This window comes from Triturus cristatus, chromosome 1_2 (genome assembly GCF_964204655.1).
Source record: "Triturus cristatus chromosome 1_2, aTriCri1.1, whole genome shotgun sequence".
Classification (NCBI taxonomy): Eukaryota; Metazoa; Chordata; class Amphibia; order Caudata; family Salamandridae; genus Triturus; species Triturus cristatus.
The window spans coordinates 694765471-694782484 of record NC_140580.1 but is presented as its reverse complement, the minus strand read 5'-3'; the positions used below and the strand labels follow the sequence as shown (position 1 = coordinate 694782484).

Here is a 17014-nt window from a genome sequence, read left to right as displayed (position 1 = left end):
TCTCCTTGACTCTACAAAACAGTTTCTATTTTACAGTCTGCAGGCCTTCTCCTCTCTCGCACAAACAAATGGTGAAAGCTGAACTCAACACTCCTGCTTACCTAGCGGACCAGTCCAGACAGGCACCCAAGAGTGACAGACATTCCTAAGGAGAATGCAGACGCAGCACCCAATTTGCCAATGCAGTATCATTTTACTTTGAACAATCATATTTGTAGAACAAGTGGGTTCAATTCACTCCTCCACAATTTGTTTTTTTCAAGCCTAAAAGACAGAAAATGAAGATATCTGATACCATGGTCTTGGGGCAGATGGTCTGTTTGCAATGCATTTAACTGTACAGTGTCATACTCATTCCTTCGTTTCCTTCCACAAAAGATTGATGATGATGATTTGCTGCTCATTGCCATGATGAATATTGTTCTTGTGTTGTTTGTCTTTGTCATACCTGTCCCCAAATCACCTTTCCCATCCATTCTTCAAACCCCTAACCCTCTTCCCACAGGCTGTGCGATGTTTTTAGAGGTGTGTCTTAGTATACACCAAATAGATCACACACTTGGTGGGCGGATATGGTTAAATGCGAAACCAACTAACTGTGGCATCTTCTATTACCTAACCTGAGTAATAGCCCACACTAGCCCCACTTACCCAACTACGCATAAGTAAGAACGTCATTCCTCAATGTCAACATCATCTTTCAGGCCTTGGTATGCGTAAATAAAGCACTTAAACTTGTTGACTACAGAGCACAGACTTTGAGTACATTTTCCTTGCTTGAGGATTTCATAACTTTGGTTTTCAAATTCCATGCTCATCATTGCTCAGAATAATTTACTATTGCTGGATTTTGCTATAATATGTGGTATTCTTTGATGTGTCTTGGTGATAGTAGATTGTCTTAAAGCGATAATAAATGTATATGTAGAACCTACTAACTCTCGGTTTTTCTTTTAATTTAGTTGCCTGTGATCCTTTTGATTAATCCTGCAGTTGGAGATCACTTATGTGGGAGTGGGACCTCACTGTGATACCTTCCCTGTTAGCGCACTACCACTTCCATAAAGAAGGCACCTTGGGAAACCCTCCAGTAGGATGTTGGAAGATTGACAGAGAGAGCAGCTACCAGCCATCAATCCATCTATTTAGGTAAGGGAACTATGAGGTAAAGTGAACTACTTTACTCGGTACAAAACTAAATTGTACTACAGATGTGATAACTTAATTGTTTATCTTTGTTTCTGTAGGCAATGTAGGGAATGACAGCATACCCTCCTAACTGACATACACTTTAAGAAATAGTAAAGACAGGCTGCCCAAAAAGGCATCAGGGCAAAGTTAAAGTAAAACATAAAAAACACTTCAGCCATTAAATGGATTATAAACATTTTCCCCTTTACTAACATATCTATAATAACATATAAAACTTACAATCTCCACCCACAATAGGCCCCCCTCTCCAACATTCTTTCTCTATCCCCAACAAATGTCCAAAATAAATTTAAATTATGTCCAAATTATCCAAAAATGACCTGCCCAAACACACCCACCCTCTCCACCCACAACTCCATTGCACCAAAACAAAACATTAAAAAAAGAGCTAGTAGAGGGCATTCTCTAAGATGGTCTCCAGATGTTAGATAGGGGCCTCGAGGCATGCCATCCTACAGGCCAGCTCGCGCAGCATGCAGCTATGGTGGAGTCGGTCTGAAAGGGAGTCGCACAGGCATGGACAGATCCAAGCTGCCGGAGACGCTGGTGTGGCCTGGAGGTGCAGGCGGTTGGCTGGTGGAACTGGGCCTGGGTGCATGGGGCATGTGCCGGGCCCTTCTCATCTACCAGCCACTGATAGTGGTCCTTGGTGGCCTCCAGTCTCTGCCACCAGAGCCGGGCTGCCATCTCCTGTCAGATCGGTGATGGTGGTGAACCAGCAGGAGTAGCTATATTGAAAAAGAAAAAAAGTAAAAATGACAAATTGTAAAGAATGCTCTGTGCAAATGCTTGTATTTTTAAAAATGATATAGTGGCACAATATAAGTATATTTGCAGGTCACCTAAGTCCATTGGAATTTGTGATGTGATTAGGAAAGTCAGTCACAGGGACATGAGTTTAACAACACATGCCTTACATAAAAGCACTGACTGGCTGAAAGGAAGCAGCATAAGATAAAAAAAATAGAGTGATTTTTTTTCTTGTAAAGTATTTCCTAAAAAAAATAAACCCCACAGACACCTTGTGTGAAAAAAAGACAAATAACTCTGTTTAATGAGTAAGGCATCATCCACTATGGAGTACCAGTCAGTGGCGGTTGGTGGAATTTGAAAATGGTGAAGCGCAAGAAGAAGGAATCTATGAATGCAAGTGAGCAAGTGAAACAAGCAAACCTGGCGTAGATAAGGGAAGTTCTGGAAGGGTATCCCCCGCAAATTCTTTCGACAATTTACAGTGACACTTCGGGGTGGATCTCACTTTCCCACTGTGTTCCCTATCATTTTCATTTCAGAAATCTTTATTTCGATCACAGATCATAAAAGATGCATAACATTAGTACAAAAAATTTTAAAAACGAATTAAACAACAATGTGATCCAGTAGTTAAAACAGTGTTAAAAAGAGGGTGCATAAAATTCAGTCTGTAGCTATCAAGGAGACTTTTTATACGAGTCTTTTTACCCATCGGCTTCGGGTGTACCACATGGAAGTTAAAAATTTCGAGAGGGCAAAGACTACAGTGGGGGAGAGGTCTGTCTTTAAAACTCTATAAGCAGTTTGAAAGGATCTAAAACCCAAGTTCTTAAGTAGGGGGACTAACCAATATTTCCTGCTCCTCTCATAGCCCTTGCAGAAGAAAACAACGTGAACGTCATTCTCCTTTGGATGTGCGCACACTGGGCAAGTTTCTATGGAGGAGCGGCATGTCCAGGACGATGTGAACGATGCTAAGGGAAGTGTTCCGTATCTCCATTGTAAGAATAATTTCCTCGTTAGTACAGGAGACATGGCATCTAGAGTACTTTCAAGTTGGTAAGAATCTTTTACTTTTAGGAACAAATGGGTCAAAGATCCTTCTCGTGTGGCATCGATAGCTCTGGTGAGCAATAGTTCTTGGTATGCTCTCACAAGAACCTTTTTTGGAGTCTTTAAACAGGCGTTTGTAGGATCCGTCCATAGTTCCGGATAACCAATCTCCTCTAGCATTCCCTTAACATAAATCATCCATGGAATTTGCTTGGCGGTCCGTAGGTGCAGGAATTCCTGTAACTCCTCTCTGTAGTTTATGAGATCTGGGCTGCACCACAAGCGTCTCCAAAAGGTCAAGGGTTTAAGACCTAGCTCCTCAGTTATCGATCGAATTCCCATGTCCAATCTTAGGGGCAGTAGTGGAGTGCTCTGCGGTAGGGCAACGATCTGTCTCAGAAATTTATTTTCCGTTGACTGTAGTTTAGACAGATTGGTGTGTCCCCACAGCTCACCCCCGTATGTGACACCCGCGCGGGCTTGAGTTTTGTAAATATGAATGATTGGGGTTAGTGGGCGATAGGAAGATTTGTTCGCCAGACGCATAGTGCCACCCGCCAACTGAGCCAGTTTGATAGTCACTTTAGTCTGGTGTGACGTCCACGTTAGATGTTCGTTTATAGTAATCCCCAAGTATTCGATGTTATGCACACGTTCTAATTGGACTGTGCCTAACCTAGGTGGAGCTCGGTTATGGGTATTAGGATTCAAAATCATAAATTTAGCTTTTTGAGGATTAATTTCCAATCCACGCTCAGAGCAGAACTCTAAAAAACCGTCTAGGATGCGTTGGATCCCCATAGGGGATTTAGACAACAGCAGGGTGTCATCTGCAAACATGATTGCAGGCACCCTGCTGCCTGTCAACTTGGGGGCATCGGTGTTGGCAATCCTGTTCAGGTGGGCAACTACCCCGTTCACAAAGAGGCAAAACAGGGTCGGTGCAAGGACACAACCCTGTCTAACCCCTCTGCGAACGGGGAAACCATCGGTTAACTTGCCATCTTTGCCGCACCTTACGCGGGCGTAGTTGTTATAATGAAGTCTCATCAGGATTGCCAGAATATCACCAGGGACGTTTAGCTCTTCCATGACTCTCCACAGCCGTGCCCTAGGTACCAAATCGAAGGCGGCACGTAAGTCTACAAAAATAGTATACAAAGTACCGCCCTCGATTACGGCTGTTCTCCAGTAAAGGAGATTCAGCCGGAAAATTTGATCTACTGTCGATACACCCGGTCTGAAGCCCGCCTGATAGGGGGACAGGATGTCCATCTCCCCAATCCAGGCCAGAAGCCTGTCCAAAATCAGTCTTCCGAAAAGTTTTTGGGGTATGTCGATGAGACTGATAGGACGATAGTTGGCTGGGAGCAGAGGGGAACCCTTTTTGAAAATTGGAACCACCTCTGCTCCCAGCCAAGTATCGGGGACCTCCATTCCCCCCAGAATGGCATTAAATATTAGTGTAAGATATGGGACCCATATCCCTGGTTCCTGTTTGAACAAGTCCCCAGGCACCCCATCGAGTCCCGGGGCTTTTCCCGCAGCTAGACCCTTGATGGCCTCCCTCACCTCTTTTTCAGTAAAGGGAGCTCCCGTATGACTAGATGTCTTTATGCCACCAACTGTATTTTGTTCCCCCCCTACCTCAGCATAAAGCGTCTCAAAGTGGCGCTGCCATATCATGGGCGCTATGTTGGGCTCTATTGCCGAGGATAAATCCTCAGTACCATTGGCGACTATGCGCCAAAATTTGCGCGAGTCTCTGTTAGTTAGTGTTTTAACAAGGTTTTCCCAATAATCCTGGTCCCATTCCGCCCGCGCATTTTCCAGGAGCCTTTTGTAGGATCTTCTCCTAGCTTGGATTTCTTCCTTGCCATAGCGTCCATTTATAGCAAGTAACAGATGGGCCTTGGATTCCCTGCAAGTGGCGTTATACCAGGATGTTTTGGACAGGGGGCCTTTCCTTTTCCCTGAGGATGAAAACAGATCCTGCTCTAAGGTGATGATTATGTCTGCATGAATTTGTGCAAGCTTTCCTCTATTGGGATCATCTTGCACCTCCTTTCCAATCTGAAAGGCCCTCTCCAGCAATGGGATGATCCTTGCATATAACTGCGGTATTCTATCTGGACTATTGACCAATTTCTCCCACTTGACTCTCCGCCGATTGTTTTCAAGTAAGAGCCCTGCTTTATCTATATCCGGTCCGTAGGATGTGTCCTCGCCCCCTGGCAGGGAATAAGTCAATTCCAAAGCGTTATGGTCACTGTCCATTCTTTCAGTGACTTTGAAATCGACTATTAATGGCCACATGAACAATTTGACCAAAATATAGTCCAGTCTGGATTCGCTACCTGTTTTATTATAGGTATACATGCTAGGGATGTCCGATTTGCAGCGGCCATTGCAAGCCCTTAGGCCTTGATTAAGAGTGAGGGCAGTAATCTGCAAGGCCAAGGGAGTCCAGGCCCTAAGTGGTGGGGCCACCGTTTCTGGAACAAACCAACATGAATCTTCCTCATAGGAAGGGCCGTCACGTAGTCCAGAAAGTGGTTCGTACTGTGAATTAAAGTCACCTCCCACCAAGCAGGCAAGTTCGCAAGGAATGCCTTCTAGGAACCCGGATAATTCATCTATAGTGCAAGATTCTTTTAGCATAGGAACAGGCCTTGAATATATGTTAATGACTAACAGCTTAGTGGAGTCTGACCACTCGAGTAAGACAGCCAATATGTCATCCGAGGCGGTCTCTAGGCAAGTGGCGTGACAACCTAGGTCAGTTGCTACCCAGGTCGTAAGTCCCCCCCGACGGCCTGCCCCTTCCCCCCCACTTTGCGGGTTTAGAGAAGGAGGCAAAGCCCGGAAATAATATTTCCTTACATGCCCAAGTCTCCTGGAAAAGAAGTATATTTTTGGAGCTAATGTACGAGCCCCACTCTATGGAGTCTATTTTATTGGCTAGGCCTGCCACGTTCCAAGAGATCACAGTTATATGCGCCGATTGGGTGGTGTCTAGGCCTGCGGAGACAAAGTTATTAGAGTTAAGCTCAATGGGCGCCATTTGGCTAGTGGGGGAATAATTTGTGATAGAGGTTATATTAATGGGAGACAGGATGAGATCCGTCATGCCTAATACGAGAGCTGGCTTGTGTTCGACTATGTCAATTGCCCTAGTATGTATATCCGGGACTGGGGGTATACTAATCTCCATCCTGGGAGATACTATTAGAGAACTCCCCACTTCATCCACCTGTCAGTCTACCATTTCCAGACTGCTGTATCTATTGTGGGTGGGTAAATAGGCTGGATAATGTGTTCTGTGTGGCCCTGGGATTCCTCTCCTATATCCTCCACCCCCGCCCCTCCTCCGTGTAACAGTTTCCCAACCAGCCTCCCCCCCATACTGGTGGAAATGATGTATAGGTCTTCCCCTATGGTATTGGGGCACATTGCTCTCCCTGGGGCAGTTTTCCCAATCCTCCAGCAACTCTTGATGGTGCCCCCATCTCTGGTCCTCTGAATTATAGAGGCTCGAAGGGTAGAAAAATGAAAGAGGAAGTGATTGAATGTTACTGCCAAAGTCCTCGTCAGAAACCCACGTGCAGATATATGCGACTGTATTCGGGTCTCTAAAGGTGACCAGAATGCAGTCCCCACAAATAGATTTCCTGGTGTAACCCACCCACGTTGCCCTCCTGGCCATGGAGATATCACTGGTTGTTCCTCTCGGAAGGGGTCTATTAATAGAGAGCCAGTTGATAACTTTATTCCTAAGAGAGGTAGTGGATTCGAATGTTGAGGATTTTAATTCCGGGACCCCTACCAGAACTAAGGTGTAGGGTGCTGCTTCTGGGGGGAGGTTTACAGGCTTTTGTCTGCGGTTAGGGTATGGTTTCTCGCCAATAGGTGGCGAATCACCCTTGTTATTGGTTGCGGGTATAGCAGTAGCTTTAAGCGGGGGGGTTATTTTCGGAGTGACAATTACTATAGGCTGGGTTGGAGTTGGGTCCTTGTTATCATTTAAGGGTTGCAAGGTCTTATTTAGTACAACTTGTGGAGTTTTGGGGTTTGTGAGTGGAGGCTTGTTATTTGTGGCAATAGGTGGTCCATTCCCCTTAGTGGGCTTTGGTCCTAAACCCTCTATTGTAGTTTTAATTCCACTATTGTCAAGTTTCCTTGCGTCAACAAGTTGTACAGTGGCTTTCTCAATGCTAACTAATCTAGCTTCGATTTTAATCAGTCTAGCTTCAAGGGGACTCAATAGGGACCTTAAGAGTGTGCCTATGTCCTCCAGTGTGATATCATCAGAGGTAATATCCACTGGCGCGGTATTGGTGGACTGTGGTAATGGAATTGTATTATTAATTCTAGGGGGAGTTGTCATTCCTGACTTCTCTAGCATAGAGACAGAGGTGGCTCCTTTCCCCCCTTTGCCTCTCGATTGTTTGGATTTGGGGGATTTTGTCCTATTATTTTCTTTGTTTTGGGGCCCCCTCTTCTTTTTTTGTATTGCCCCTTCTCTCACCCCCCTATCTCTATCTGTGTTAGGTTCTATAGCTTTAACTGCCTCAGTGTTCTCGGTTAGTGTTGGTAGGGTAATTTGGGTGCTAGGTGGGGCCATTAGGCTCATGTCCTCAAGGTCACTCAGCACCTCAATATTGAACTCTGGATTAGTAGTTGAGGTGCCAGGGAGTGAGCATGGTGCTTGATCAATTCTACCACTAGTTGATAGGCAGGATCTAACTTCTGGGGTTCTGGCTTGGGCCATTGGGCCCATTGAAGATCTCCTTACCCAGTCTATTTCTTGGGAGATTCTTCGCTCCAGCACCTCGATTTCCTCGATCAGAAGAGAGCCAGCTTTAGCAAAGTAGGTGTCAATAGGTCCTTTGACAGCTCCGGCCGCGGCTAGGGAAGATGTTTTACTTCTGGTTTCCCTGGTGCTCATTTCGCTGGTGGTTGAGCGGCCTAAATGTGAACATGAAAGAGGAGGGGCCCGGACCGGACTCTCACGTACTCGAACGGCCTCAAACGGCCCGCTCTTTGCCCGGTCTTCGCCCCGGTCGCTCCCGCTCGCTACCGCGCAGCGGTAACTCCTATCTTTAAGATAGAGCTGGGGTAGGGCGGGGGCGTGGCCGGCAGGGAGAGCGGCCACAGGTGTGACACGCAGGGACTCCTGGGCAATGGAGTCCCTGCTAGGCTGCTCGCAGCCCTGCCGGAGTGCAGATGGTCCAGGAAGTTTCCAGCTCCCCACACGAGCCTCTCAGTAGGTGCAGGCGCAGCGGGACCCGCGCAGCGGGTCCTGCAAGGTGTAGAGTTTTCCGCGAAGAAATCCAGCGACGAAGTTAAGAAGGGTAAGAGCCTCCACACAGTGCTCTGGTCGTCCAAAAGGCAAGGTTTCCCACAGGCTAGTGGATCTTGTGCACTTTTATTCAGCCAGGGGGCGTGGCCGGCAGGGAGAGCGGCCACAGGTGTGACACGCAGGGACTCCTGGGCAATGGAGTCCCTGCTAGGCTGCTCGCAGCCCTGCCGGAGTGCAGATGGTCCAGGAAGTTTCCAGCTCCCCACACAAGCCTTTCAATAGGTGCAGGCGCAGCGGGACCCGTGCAGCGGGTCCTGCAAGGTGTAGAGTTTTCTGCGAAGAAATCCAGCGACGAAGTTAAGAAGGGTAAGAGCCTCCACACAGTGCTCTGGTCGTCCAAAAGGAAAGGTTTCCCTATCATACTGACTTCAGGGGCTCCATACAGCCACCACGGCTAACAGGAGGACTTGTTTTGCCTCACCCACATGTGGGATTCCCCCATCTCTCCACTTTAGCTCCATTGGAACCACAGAGAGCCACCAGGACATGAGGTAATATTCCCATACTGCCCCGTCCTATTGAGACTTTCTAGACATCATTAAGCCACTATGGATCTCATTCACCTGGGCGGCTCCCCGCCACTATGGCTCTCCTTCACCCGGGTAGCCCATATTGCACCTCTCCATTCATTTCCATTTTCCTATTGCAGTTACAGCCAATGATTACATCAGATCCTGACTTGATAACAAATAGTCCATTTACTGTGCGCTGTTAGGAATAACCATGTTTCCAGCCACCCAGGAGGGAATGCTTCTGCAAGCCCATGCAAAGTCCGCAGCATTGAGTGTAACCCTGTATTATCATAGGCTGCGCCACTGAGTCAATATACATGCCAAGGTTAAATTTAAGTTCGGCGGCGATCTATAAATGGGGAGGTAGGTTCTCAGTTCAACATGCCTGTCCTGTCCCTTCCAAACTAGTGAGGTATTAAAACACCATTAGAGTTACTCAACCTGCAATGATAGGCAATATCAGGAAGCACTCTCGGCACATGGATTATGGTCTCCATCTTTAGAGGCAAGTCATTCTTCTGGAGAGGTGTGGCTCACTGGTTAGAGGCGGCAGATCCGCAAGCAGAGAATCAGCAGAGAATCGGCCAGGGACCAGGGTTCAATTCCCGACGCGGCAGGGTTGTGGACCAGGGTCAAAACGGACTCGATAATTCTCGCCTCGGTACCTACTCTAACCAGGAACACACTCGGCAACTCTGGGCATTAGCTTGCCTCATCTCCACAACGGCCCCCCACATTCGCCGGGGATGCCTGGTTTCACCTTGGAGATACCCAGGAGGGACCATCTCACAGGGATAGCCAGGACGGGTTCCCCAGCGGTCTACAGCGCCACGACGCCTCAGGGCAGCAGTGCGCTTTACAAGACACATACATTTTTACAAGAGCCTCTATAATTAACCATGAGATGAGGAGAGCATCCCAGCCTGTTCCAGCTCATGGATGCAGCTCGCAGGTCTTTTTGCAAATTATAAAGACAAGAACGTGCTCTCTTGCAATTAGGAACTGGGATGGGGTGAGGGATTTACCCAGAACATCGCTCTAGCAGATTAATCCCACAGCAGAAAAAAAATGGTAGTGGCGTGGTCTCTTCTGGGCCTAGGTTGAACAGCTGTGGTCATCATGTATTCTGGTTTTGAACATTGTTATGGTTTACTGAACGTACTGTTTCTCAGTCACAAAAAAAGCTTTTCAAACTCAGGAGACAAAAAAACAAGCTCTGGATCAAATGCTGACCTTAGGAACAGCCACAGTTCTATGACCTCTCATTTCTTACTAAATTACTCAAGTTTTGTTGTCTTTTCTCACTGTTCCAATTTTGTGAGCCAGACTTTTCCAAAACTGGATTTAGTGCCAAGCAATTTGTACCTGCCCCATTTGCTTGTAAGTAGGGAGGCGTTTATCTCAGAGGAAGGAGCAGAGAGTGTGGGAATAAATGCTTCCTAACTCTTTAGGGGGAGAAGAAATGGCTCATAATCCCATAAACTAAATACACAACAGAATGCCAAGAACGCAAAACAGCTGTTATTTGAAACAGTAATTGAATATATTAAATTCAATGATTCCTATCTGAGGCCGTGCATAAAGTGAGTAATCAATCTCTACTGCGGGGCATTTCTTTTCCCCAGAAGCCAATGGGCTATTTGTCTTCCGCCTGGGTATTTTAGCTCATTTCTCTGAGCATTCTTCAGTTGCATTGCTGAAGCTTTGACTGAAATTGCACAGAGGCTAAAACGTCCAAAGCTAAGATAAATAGAGCAATGAAAAGAAGTGTTAACAGAGAATGTAAGAGTGCAAGCAGGAGAGGAGACGACACAGATATCCAACGGGTACAGAAAACACTACAAATTTGAATGATGCACACTTCCACTCTAGTGCACTCCATGCATGCAATCTAATAAATAGAAAACTCACTTTGACCTCACAAAAGTGGAAGCTACACGAGGTACACAGCACTGCTGGGATACAGGTTTTTGGAGAATGAAGTCTCTAAACCTTCCGCTTCTCACTCGTCACAGGCATGGGTGGAGTCAGTTACGTTTGCTGACCACACCCCTCTCTGTGACGACTTGGAAAAGGGAAGGGTGCTGAAGGGCCGCATTGGCATTGACAGGCAGCCTTGGGAAGTACAGGGATGACACTGATTACAAAAACTAGCGTATGTGTCTAAGAAAAACTGCCTGACTGTTTTGCGGAGCGTCACTAGTTTAGGCAGTCAAAGCAGGCACTGCATTAAAATTGAAATATGGATGGCAAAAAATTGCCATCCATAAGGCATGTAAAGTTCAAGGGATGCAGCCCCCCGCCCAGCACCAGGAACCACCCCTGGTACAAGCATTCTATTCTTGTTGTGCTAAATAACTGGAAGCGTGCTAGCCAGCGCGTCAGGTACAAATTTGCAACTTTCTGAAGTCTGCAGCTGGGGCAGCTGCAATGGACAAAAAATTATTCTCCCAAAGCAACAACGCCGGACCTCCTATGCCGCACCTCGAGCCAGTTCCTATATGTGAGTTCGCTGTGCAAGCTACTCCTACGCCAGCCGTTGAGTGGCGTCACTGTGCTCCAGATCAAAGGATATTGTGATGAACGGGGGTGCGCAGCTCAAGAAGTCCAATAGACCAAAATAGTTAGAAAAAATAACTTCTTTATTCCAAAAATTCTATTTTTTTAAAAAGACATCAGGTATAAACAATTCAGCCAACGCGTTTCATAGGGAACTTCCTCAGGGCTGTAAAAATATAACACAAATGCAAAAATAATACAAATAAGTCATAAGACACAGGACTAAAAACAACCAGCAATCTTTATGCAAAATTTTTCTTTAAAAAAACACACAAAGAGCAACAATATATAAATTAGAGAAAATATAAAACAATATAATATAACCACACAATGGAAACAAAATATATCTTCATGTGTAAGCAGGACAACCAGGTGTTACCAATAGTGACAAGGACAACAAGGGGGAAACAGATAACAAACACTTAAACTGGATGTATGACGTTACAACGCACACTTTTACAACGCATGCACTTACAACGCATTTTTTACAACGCATAATCCATTACAACGCATGACATTACAACGCATGACACTACAACGCATTTTTAAAAACTACCTTTACAACGCATTTCCATTACAACGCATACTACCTTTACAACGCATACCATTACAACGCATAATATTAAATTGCATTTAAGGTAAGTATTAGATAGTATAGGGGTAAAAGTTACTTTTCTAACTCCAGGGGGTGCAACAGTAGGGTAAGTGTTGGATAGTATAGGGGTAAAAATTACTATTCTAACTCCAGGGGGTGCAACAGTAGGGTAAGTGTTGGATAGTATAGGGGTAAAAATTACTATTCTAACTCCAGGGGGTGCAACAGTGGGGTAAGTGTTGGATAGTATAGGGGTAAAATTTACTATTCTAACTCCAGGGGGTGCATCAGTAGGGTAAGTGTTGGATAGTATAGGGGTAAAAATTACTATTCTAACTCCAGGGGGTGCAACAGTAGGGTAAGTGTTGGATAGTATAGGGGTAAAAATTACTATTCTAACTCCAGGGGGTGCAACAGTAGGGTAAGTGTTGGATAGTATAGGGGTAAAAATTACTATTATAACTCCAGGGGGTGCAACAGTAGGGTAAGTGTTGGATAGAATAGGGGTAAAAATTACTATTCTAACTCCAGGGGGTGCAACAGTAGGGTAAGTGTTGGATAGTATAGGGGTATAAATTACTATTCTAACTCCAGGGGGTGCAACAGTAGGGTAAGTGTTGGATAGTATAGGGGTAAAAATTACTATTCTAACTCCAGGGGGTGCAACAGTAGGGTAAGTGTTGGATAGTGTAGTGTAATATTATGCGTTGTAATGGTATGCGTTGTAATGGTAGTATGCGTTGTAATGGAATGCGTTGTAAAGGTAGTTTTTAAAAATGCGTTGTAGTGTCATGCGTTGTAAGGTCATGCGTTGTAATGGATTATGCGTTGTAAAAAATGCGTTGTAAAGGTAGTGCGTTGTAAAAGTTGCGTTGTAAAGGTTGTTCCCCACTTAAACTGCACACCAAAAAAAAATGTATCATCATAGCAAGGAAACACAAAACCCCTAGTTTAGGACATTGATACAGAACTTGAGCATCTGAATATTTCAATATAGTCACACTGCTGACCCTTGATTTGCAGAGAAATTAGTTACAAATAGAGAAAAGAGAGGGAAATCATATACAAAATATATAGTACAGAATAACCAATTCTAATAGAAAGACAATTAGACAAATTAATGTAAATAGCCCAATAGAGATTCTTACCAAAAAATGTAACACTAGTTGAGAGCACTTTGTAAGAGATGCCTTCAATATTTGGTAACTACGGTTGTATAGCAGCGGTTAACTTCTTAGGTATATTCCTATGTATGCCTACAAGAAAATATGTAAACAGAAATTGGTATTCTGCACAAGTACCAAAATAAAATAAAGTAGAAAGTACTAGAAAAACTGTATACTAGAGCCGGCTCGGGTAATATAATGAGGCACATGAATTCTAATAATATAATAATTCTCACACACCTGTATTCAGCAGAAAAAGACTTCCGCCAGATGTCTGAAATACGGATCCAATTGAAGTAAGGTAGCCCCACGAAGGCCAATCAACAACCAACGAATGAACTATAATTCAAAGAAACAAGAAAAAAGTAAAACCACAATTCTATCTATGTACCTCTGCAAATGGGTGATCAGTAAAAGTGACATGTATAGCACCATTATAATCATCACAAGGAGCTCAAATAAGGACAATCATCCTTAGGCGTGCGATTCGAAAAACTGTGTCAGTTTGGACGCACCTGTCGTGGCTGCCCAAGACACTCCACAGAATTTGATAAATCTGTGTACACGGAAATTCAACAGGAAAAGTGATATGGAGCACCTGATGAAAAACGAAAGTGATTAATAAAGTACAAATACAGCATAACTCGCCATTCCTGTATTCAAATTCCGAAGCACATGCTAGTGGAAAGTAAAACTACATCACAAAGTCACGAAAATTAATTATAGACATACACAGATACCTTCCAAAAAATAACAACCGTAATTGAGACCAAGTCCAATACCAAATAACGCAAAAATCAGTGTCACCCACAATTAATGACTGTATGCTATCATACCTCAATGTTATCTATCTGTCCCAAACCAGTTGTTTCAAAGCAATTCCGAAGTTTTCAAAGTTTTCAAATGGTACAGTGTATTGCACAGTGGCCCATATACATTCTAAGTAGAATTTGCGGAATCCTGTTGGGTCAAAAGGATACATACTTAAAATTCAGCCAGGCTAGCAGATGTAAAAAATATTTTTTGAAACGTCTATCTATATTGCAAAAAGTAAGTATATCACACTATCATGTGGCGTGCTTTTCAATGTCCTCAGGTCAAAACTACAACCCCCAGCAACCACCATAATACAGCCGACCTCAAATCCAAACAATGTTGTTATTCACTTCAGGCTCGTAATCTCACATACATTACCCACTAGATTATATCACCCAAAAGGCCAGGTGGTAGTGCAAAAGGCTGGTATGCATGGGCCGATTCTCCTCCTGTCATACCAAAGCCCGCCTTCATAATATGTACACACCCTAGTACTTTAAAGTCGCTGTATCAATTCCCCCATAATGCGAACAGTCAACATTACATTTAATTCAGGGAAATAACCCGACAAAGCTATCCGTATGGCTTCAAGCACAATACGGCAACTACCGGTTACCATCCTAATTAAAAATACTGCCCTCCATAGATTTCCCCATTAAACCACATAGCACAAACCATGTGTTCGTCCCAAAGTAAAATACCTTATCCTCGCGCACGAACCCGTCCTATTCCTTCGTGTACAGCTTGGGCTCTTCCCGCCGGCATTCTAAATACATGGGACTCCTCCCCCGACCTAGGTCTGACAACCAATCAGATACATTGTCACAACCAAGCTAGAATCGCACATATACTGACTGAGAATAAGACAAATATAGCGCGCCATATTTAAATATCCGACACTGCCCGACTCACAGTAAAGCAAGAAAGGTACAATGTAAAGTGAACCATCAAAAACTCACTACATCCGCATTTAATTTACAATATACGGGCCAGCATGCATAAATACAGTTGACCTGACCCATATTTACTACGTCACAATAAGGTCATAAGACAGCAAATTCAACTGAGATATCTCCGCTAGAATCACCAATTATAGATGGAGACGGTGCAATACGCTACTTGGAACGCCCTACAACAGGGATGGAGATTAAGATATAAAATTGTGACTCAATTTGTAAATTAAGTAAGGCAACAATGTTGGCTGTCACCATGGACGTGCTGCAATACGTCAGGCGATACAGTGCCACAAACATAGAACATGGACACGGGAAGCGGTTTCATGTAAATAATATTGGACATATTATCAAATGTGCCCCCATACAAAGATAATATGGGAGAATAATCACAGGCTTTACTCATCATGTATAGATACTTCGAAGTTAGAGTACGACAATTGCTGAGTTGCAAGAAAAGGGTTCACCTATCCTAATGCGCTTCGTGCTTGTGAAAGCCAATCAATTCTAAGCGGCATATCCCCAATTTCATATTGACTATACAAAGAAAGAGAAAGGAGTTGATAAAATAAATAACCTAGATGAAATATAAGCTCTATTTGAGAACAGAGAAGCATAGGTCTTGACTAAATAAGAGAGAAACAGGAAGTAAATCCTATCACCATATATTGATAATATTCAGAAATGCTAGCTTTTAAGGATCACAGGACACCTCCAATAGAGTTGAAATGTAGGTTTAATCCAGTAAAGAGCACAGACCCCCAGATGCATCCTTCCAGCTCCACAGCTCAGTCTCTTACTGATCCCAACCATCTAGAATTCCCAGTGAAGCCCCGTTGCTAGGAAACAGAGATTGTATGGCAACAGGAATGCATCAGAGATCCCCATACAAGAATACAACACATCTCCCTTTTTTAAAATATCTAAATTAACATAACTTACTATTGTTATATACATAAAAAAAACATTTGAATATTCCCGTACATTTCATTGACTCAAATATGTTTGGCAGAACGAACACGAACAGTTGAACTTCCTAGTTCAATCACATACATAATCATCTAACATCTTGGGTTTATGTTTGATGCGCGCACTTTTAACTCTCTCTGAGTTAAAAGGCACATCATGTGTTTTATCACAATGAGATGTCTTATCCAACCACACTTTTACCTCCGCTTCATTGCACTTTGTGATTTTTCTAGTATTCCACCACTTGCCATCAGAAAGCTCTACTACATTTCCTCTCACATTGATCACTTCTTTAGGATCAGAAAACTTCGACCCACCTTTTTTGCACATGTTTCCAGAACAAGATCTCACCACATCCCCCTTTCTAACGACCACTGCACCACTGGTTAATCTGTCATTATGCCTTTTTTGGTAAGCCTTCTGATGTCTCTCAACTTTGGCTCGCACCTCAGCGATCTTTGCACCCCTTATACCACACCTCCCCAACCAAGCCGGTACTGACATAGTACTAGGCACTCTCCCCTTGAGTAGTCTGAATGGGGTCTACCCCGTCACCGAATGAGGAGTGGTCCTATAATTCCAAAGTAATTTTTTTACTTCAATTCTCCAATTTTTGTTAGAAGAAAAACACATTTGAATACTTTCACCCAGGACTCGGTTAAACCGCTCCACCAACCCATTTCCCCTGGGATGATAAACTGGAGTTTTCAAATGCCTTATGCCCATTTTGTTTAGATAGCCACCGAACTCTTCTGAAATAAATTGTGGCCCATTGTCTGATAACAACTCTGCCGGACAACCCTCTCTCCTAAACACCTCTTCACAAAATGCAACAACATTACTGGCTTTAATCTCCCTTACAAAAGCTACCTCCGGCCATTTTGAGAAATAATCCATCATGACGATAGCATACCTATCTGATGGTGGCAAACAATCAAAAGGGCCGCATATATCAATACCTAACCTCTCCCAAGGTCTTTCCGGTAGCTTAATAGGAGTTATAGGAGTTTCTCTCAGAACATGAGATTTATCACTGCAAGAGCACGATAAGCATTCCTTTACGA

The 17014-nt window shown here is 44.0% G+C and overlaps 1 long non-coding RNA gene across 2 annotated transcripts; it reads right to left on the bottom strand.

Moving 5' to 3' along the window:
- Window positions 1-276: 276 nt before the first annotated feature.
- Window positions 277-14812, bottom strand: LOC146867850 (uncharacterized). Of its 2 annotated transcripts, none has more exons than XR_014966151.1 (6): window positions 14730-14812; window positions 14049-14172; window positions 13728-13810; window positions 13453-13551; window positions 13195-13302; window positions 277-1940 (listed from the first exon to the last, which is right to left on the bottom strand). It is a non-coding gene; the product is annotated as an uncharacterized LOC146867850 (long non-coding RNA). The 2 variants fall into 2 exon arrangements; XR_014966152.1 differs by lacking the exon at window positions 277-1940 and adding an exon at window positions 11516-11617.
- Between the last annotated feature and the right edge of the window lie 2202 nt (window positions 14813-17014).